Raw genomic sequence first — 7,625 nt, 5'->3', positions numbered from 1 at the left:
ATGACCCGACCGGACTTGGCATTTCACCGATGACCCGGCCGGACTCATGGGTCTGGCGGCTCATTGGTCAAACAGCTCATGGACCAGACGACTCATTGGAGAACCGGCGGGCGGATCAGACGGACGCCACGGCCCAAGGCCCAGTAGGCTGGCTTATACTCCGGTGGGCCGGCTTAAGATGAAAGGTGTGAGGATTATTTCCTTTACAAGGAAGCAAGACCCGGACTTGTATTCAACTTATAAAGAAAGATAGACTAGTCCTAATCCTACTAGGACTCCGCATGTAACCCGCCCCTCTAACTTATATAAGGAGGTGTTGGAAATATGCCCTAGAGGCAATAATAAATAGGTTATTATTATATTTCCTTGCTCATGATAATCGTTTATTATCCATGCTAGAATTGTATTGATAGGAAACTCAGATACATGTGTGGATACATAGACAACACCATGTCCCTAGTAAGCCTCTAGTTGACTAGCTCGTTGATCAATAGATGGTTACGGTTTCCTGACCATGGACATTGGATTTCGTTGATAACGGGATCACATCATTAGGAGAATGATGTGATGGACAAGACCCAATCCTAAGCCTAGCACAAGATCGTGTAGTTCGTTTGCTCAGAGCTTTTCTAATATCAAGTATCATTTCCTTAGACCATGAGATTGTGCAACTCCCGGATACCGTAGGAATGCTTTGGGTGCACCAAACGTCACAACGTAACTGGGTGGCTATAAAGGTGCACTACGGGTATCTCCGAAAGTGTCTGTTGGGTTGGCACGAATCGAGACTGGGATTTGTCACTCCGTGTAAACGGAGAGGTATCTCTGGGCCCACTCGATAGGACATCATCATAATGTGCACAATGTGACCAAGGAGTTGATCACGGGATGATGTGAGTTACGGAACGAGTAAAGAGACTTGCCGGTAACGAGATTGAACAAGGTATCGGGATACCGACGATCGAATCTCGGGCAAGTAACATACCGATAGACAAAGGGAATTGCATGCGGGATTGATTGAATCCTCGATATCGTGGTTCATCCGATGAGATCATCGAGGAGCATGTCGGAGCCAACATGGGTATCCAGATCCCGCTGTTGGTTATTGACCGGAGAGTCGTCTCGGTCATGTCTGCGTGTCTCCCGAACCCGTAGGGTCTACACACTTAAGGTTCGGTGACGCTAGGGTTGTAGAGATATTATTATGCGGTAACCCGAAAGTTGTTCGGAGTCCCGGATGAGATCCCGGACGTTACGAGGAGTTCTGGAATGGTTCGGAGGTAAAGATTTATATATGGGAAGTCTTATTTTGGTCGCCGGAAAAGTTTCGCACTTTATCGGTATTGTACCGGGAGTGCCGAAAGGGGTCCGGGGGTCCACCAAGGGGGTCCACCAGCCCCGGGGGGCCAAATGGGCTGTAGGGGGTGCGCCTTGGCCTATATGGGCCAAGGGAACCAGCCCCAAGAGGCCCATGCGCCAAGAGATAAGATAAACGGAGAGTCCTAAAGGGGGAAGGCACCTCCGAGGTGCCTTGGGGGGAAGGACTCCTCCCTGGCCGCACCCTTCCTTGGAGGAAGGGCCAAGGCTGCGCCCCCCCCCCTCTCCCTTGGCCCTATATATAGTGGGGGGAAGGGAGGGCAGAAATACCCAAGCCCTGGCGCCTCCCTCTCCCTCCCGTGACACCTCTTCCTCCCCGCTTGCGCTTGCGAAGCCCTGCCGGGATCCCGCTACTTCCACCACCACGCCGTCGTGCTGCTGGATCTCCATCAACCTCTCCTCCCCCCTTGCTGGATCAAGAAGGAGGAGACGTCGCTGCTCCGTACGTGTGTTGAACGCGGAGGTGCCGTCCGTTCGGCGCTAGGATCATCGGTGATTTGGATCACGACGAGTACGATTCCATCAACCCCGTTCTCTTGAACGCTTCCGCTCGCGATCTACAAGGGTATGTAGATGAACTCCTTCCCTCTCGTTGCTAGTAAACTCCATAGATTGATCTTGGTGATGCGTAGAAAATTTTGAATTTCTGCTACGTTCCCCAACAGTTGTATCAGAGCTAGGTCTATGCGTAGTTTCTATGCACGAGTAGAACACAAAGTAGTTGTGGGCGTAGATGTTGCCAATTCTTCTTGCCGCTAGTAGTCTTATCTTGTTTCGGCGGCATTGTGGGATATAGCGTCCCGGACCGACCTTACACGTACGCTTACGTGAGACAGGTTCCACCGACTGACATGCACTAGTTGCATAACGTGGCTAGCGGGTGTCTATCTCTCCCACTTTAGTCGGAACGGATTCAATGAAAAGGGTCCTTATGAAGGGTAAATAGAAATTAGCATATCACGTTGTGGTCTTACGTAGATAAGAAACGTTCTTGCTAGAAACCTATACAAGCCATGTAAAAACTTGCAACAACAATTAGAGGACGTCTAACTTGTTTTTGCAGCATGTGTTATGTGATGTGATATGGCCAGAAGATGTGATGAATGATATATGTGATGTATGAGATTGATCATGTTCTTGTAATAGGAATCACGACTTGCATGTCGATGAGTATGACAACCGGCAGGAGCCATAGGAGTTGTCTTTATTTTTTGTATGACCTGCGTGTCATTGAATAACGCCATGTAAATTACTTTACTTTATTGCTAAGTGTAACATCCCAAATTTTCAATTTGGAATGTTATACATAGATCATCATTGCATATCATGTTTTGTTGCATTTTGACAAATCCTCGATAAATCCTAAGCAACTCAAGGACCCTCGGAGAGAGTTGGGGATTTTCTCGAATTTTCATATTTGATTTTCATCAAATAATAAGACGAGGATTTTATTTTAATTATTTTCTCTCCGGAAAAATATTTCATTTTAAATAAACGAGAGGAGAAAATATGACTTCTCCAAAACAATTGAAATACTGGAGGAAAAATGTTAAAATCATTATTTGGAATTTATTTGGATTTTATTTGCAATTTTTATTGCATTAAAAAAAATTGCATGTTTACAAAATATTTATTTTTGATTATAAAAATGTTCACCCTATTCTAGATTTTCTAACTAGACAGGGAAAATTTATTTCATATTTTTCTGATTTTTATTTATTTTTCTACGCAATATTTTCCGTGGAACTTTAAAAAAAACGCCCGCGCATCGACTGGGCCAAAGGCCCAGCCGACGGCCCACCTCGCGCCTTCCTCTTCCTGCACGGGAGCTCGCCGCCGCCATGACCGAATCCGGCCGCCGCACGCCTCCCCTCGCCCGACCCCTTCCCCAAGCCCCCGCACCCCCCCTCCTTAAATACCGCCCCCCTCTCTTTCCTCACCACCGCCGCCGCCGGAGCCCCTCATCGCCGTCGCCCGCAACACGCCCCGCCGCCGCCGCCGTGGCCAGCGCCGCCGCCGCCGAGAGCCGCCGCCCTCGCCCTCGCCCGCCCCTTGCCGAGCCCCGCGCCCCGTCGCCGAGCCCGGAGCCTGCCGGAGCTTCGCCGGAGCCCGTCCCCGTGGTACTGCCGCCGCCCGTTCTTTGCCGGTTTTCTGAAAAGAAAAAAAACTTTTGTTTAAAAAAAACCCTAGATCGGTTTTTTTCGGTTTTATTATTTTGCGAGCATTCACCGAACCGTTCGGTTTAACAAACGCGTTTGTCGGTTTTTCTCTGTTAACGAACGTCCGTTCTTTAACCGTTCGTCCGTTTTTCTTTTTCGTCGGATTTTTCTGCGATTATCTCATATTTGATTTCTGATCGAATCTTCAACTCTGTTTAACTTCTCGCTCGTTTATCGGAATCAGGCGATTCAAGCGCCTAGAGTTTCGTCTCGAAATTCTCTTTCCGTTTAACCTACTCAAACAAGTTTTTGCTACAGTAAAATTTGACCTAGATCCAGATTAGCAAACGAAGTTTCTTCTTTCGCCGTTTGACTTTCGTTGCTTCTTTCGAGTTGTTTCTTTTTGCAAACCGGAGTTCTTAAGTTGAACTTTCTGGTTGGATCTTTCATTCGAGTTTTACCTGTGCATTAGATGAGTACTGATTGTATGCTTGTTTGTTGGCGATAGAGTACCCGGAGTGTGCCGCTTGTTACTTCGAATCGCTAGGTTTTGCGGATCATCAGCAAGGCAAGTAACACTTTGATCATATCCCGTTCATACCCAGTTTTATTGCATTAGATCTATTTCCTCAAACACATTGCATGATTAGGATCTAAATAAACTGTGGGTATTGGGAAGTAGTTGAGGTAGTACCTATTACCTGTTTTACTTTATCAAACCCTTGGGAGTTACTTCTACGTTGCTTTATCAATGCCATGCTATGCGTAGACGTGGATTGGGTTTGAGAGATATTCATGACAGATGTGAGATTGTTTATTAATGGTTCAACTTAAGGTGGCAAATAAAACTCACATCTGGGTGGATTGAGGCACCTGGAGAACCCAGTGTTGCCTGTATGTATAAGGTCCGCCACCCAGGCTCAAAGGGATCATAAGATTATTCATGCTAGAAACTTCCGTGTGCAGCCACAAGCTATTATGGGCTCTAGCATAGCTGAGTAGGTTACAGGATCTCTTGAAGAGGTGGACTAGAAGATGTAGGGGAAAGTAGGTGTACCGGTCCATCCAGAGTAAAGAGTGATTGTTTCTGAAAGACTGTGTCTCGGTCATCCGTTTCTCAAACATCATGCAGTGCGAGAATCAAGCGGAGGCGATCGAGTCTTGTGGGGAAAAGTGCGCAAACCTCTGCAGAGTGTACAAACTGATCATGATTAGCCGTGTCCCCGGTTATGGACAACTTGAGTATCTAGTACCTGGATTATCATTTGAATCTCATCACCGTGATACTTATAATTAATTTTGTTGGGGTAATGATGATACTTAATTGGGATTGAGTTGGAGGTACCTTCTCAATGTTTCAACCACCATGATAGTTAAATAAAATTTATTCCTTTTGAAGTAGGATAAAATTGGCTTTTCGCAAAACTGTAACCATAGAGCTTTCCACCAGCCATAAATGCATGTAGTATAGCATTATTACTGTCCATTGTTCTCTATGTGTTACATTGCCAGCATATTCTATGTGCTGACCCGTTTTCGGGCTACAACGTTTCATGTTGCAGACTTTTCAAACGACAAGTAAGGTGCCTTAGGTCGTGGTCTTATACTCAGTGATGCCGCTGGAGTTGATGGACTCACTTATCTTCCAAGTCTTCCGCTGTTATCGTTATTAGATGGCCTTAAGCCATGTTTTCATACTTAATCTCTTTGGAGATGTTCGATGTAATAAGTGTGTGATTGCTACTCTGTTATAAATCCTCCATTTGTACTGTGCGTGTCAGCATTACTGATCCAGGGATGACACTGGTGCACAGCAGCACAGGCCATTTGAGGTCTGGTCGCTACACTAAGCGCGTTAGCCATAGAAGTAGAAGTAATCGTTGGCGTGACAACTTCATGAAGACACAATGATGGAGATCATGATGATGGAGATCATGGTGTCATGCCGGTGACAAAGATGATCATGGTGCCCCGAAGATGGAGATCAAAGGAGCAAAATGATATTGGCCATATCATGTCACTATTTGATTGCATGTGATGTTTATCATGTTATGCATCTTATTCGCTTAGAACGACGGTAGTAAGTAAGATGATCCCTCACTAAAATTTCAAGAGACGTGTTCCCCCTAACTGTGCACCATTGCGAAGGTTCGTTGTTTCGAAGCACCACGTGATGATCGGGTGTGATAGATTCTAACGTTCGAATACAACGGGTGTTGACGAGCCTGGCATGTACAGACATGGCCTCGGAACACATGCGAAACACTTAGGTTGACTTGACGAGCCTAGCATGTACAGACATGGCCTCGGAACACAAGAGACCGAAAGGTCGAACATGAGTCGTATAGCAGATACGATCAACATGGAGATGTTCACCGATGATGACTAGTCTGTCTCACGTGATGATCGGACACGGCCTAGTTTGACTCGGATCATGTATCACTTAGATGACTAGAGGGATGTCTATCTGAGTGGGAGTTCATTCAATAATCAGATGAACTTCATTATCATGAACATAGTCAAAAGGTCCTTGCAAATTATGTCATACGCTTTAGTTCTACTGTTTAAGATATGTTCCTATAGAAAATTTAGTTGAAAGTTGGTAGTAGCAATTATGCGGACTGGGTCCGTAAACTGAGGATTGTCCTCATTGCTGCACAGAAGGCTTATGTCCTTAATGCACCGCTCGGTGTGCTAAACCTCAGTGTCGTCTGTAGATGTTGCGAAACATCTGACATACACGTTTTGATGACTACGTGATAGTTCTAATGGTTTAGAATTGTGGCACCAAAGACGTTTGTGAAACGTCGCAGAACATATGAGATGTTCCGAAGACTGAAATTGGGATTTCAGACTAGTGCCCACGTCAAGAGGTATGAGACCTCTGACAAGTTTCTTAAGCCTGCAAACTAAGGGAGAAAAGCTCAATCGTTGAGCATGTGCTCAGATTGTCTGAGTACCACAATCGCTTGAATCGAGTGGGAGTTAATCTCCCAGATGAGATAGTGATAGTTCTCCATAGTCACTGCCACCAAGCTAGTAGAGCTTCGTGATGAACTATAACATATCAGGGATAGACATGATGATCCTTGAGCAACTCGCGATGTTTGACACCGCAAAAGTAGAAATCAAGAAGGAGCATCAATTGTTGATGGTTAGTAAAACCACTAGTTTAAGAAGGGCAAGGGCAAAAGGGATACTTCATGAAACAGCAAGTCGTTTGCTGCTCTAGTGAAGAATCCCAAGGTTTAACCCAAACCCGAGACTAAGTGCTTCTGTAATGAGGGGAACGGTCACTAAAGCAGGACTACCCTAGATACTTGGTAGATGAGAAGGCAGGCAAGATCGACAGAAGTATATTGGATATACATTATATGAATGTGTACTTTACTAGTACTCCTAGCAGCACCAGGGTATTAGATACCAGTTCGGTTGCTAAGTGTTAGTAACACGAAATAAAAGCTGCGGAATAAACGGAGACTAGCTAAAGGTGAGATGACGATATGTGTTGGAAGTGTTTCCAAGGTTGATGTGATCAAGCATCGCATGCTCCCTCTACCATCGAGATTTGGTGTTTGCGTTAAGCATGATTGGATTATGTTTATTGCAATACGGTTATTCATTTAAGGAGAATAATGGTTACTCTGTTTATTTGAATAATACCTTCAATGGTATTGCACCTAAAATGAATCTCGATCGTAGTGATACACATGTTCATGCCAAAAGATATAAGATAGTAATGATAGTACCACATACTTGTGGCACTGCCACTTGAGTCATATTGGTATAAAACGCATGAAGAAGCTCCATGTAGATGGATCTTTGGACACAGTCATTTTTGAAAAGATTGAGACATGCGAACCATGTCTATTGGTATATATGCATGAAGAAACTCCATACAGATGGATCGTTTGGACTCACTTGATTTTGAATCACTTGAGACATGCAAATCATACCACATGGGCAAGATGACTGAAAGGCCTCGTTTTCAGTAAGATGGAACAAGAGAGCAACTTATTGGAAGTAATACATTTTGATGTATGCAGTCCAATGAGTGCTGACGCATGCAGTGGATATCGTTATGTTCTT

The sequence above is a fragment of the Aegilops tauschii genome, chromosome 5 (genome assembly GCF_002575655.3).
Source record: "Aegilops tauschii subsp. strangulata cultivar AL8/78 chromosome 5, Aet v6.0, whole genome shotgun sequence".
Lineage (NCBI taxonomy): Eukaryota > Viridiplantae > Streptophyta > Magnoliopsida > Poales > Poaceae > Aegilops > Aegilops tauschii.
This window is presented reverse-complemented; position numbering follows the sequence as displayed.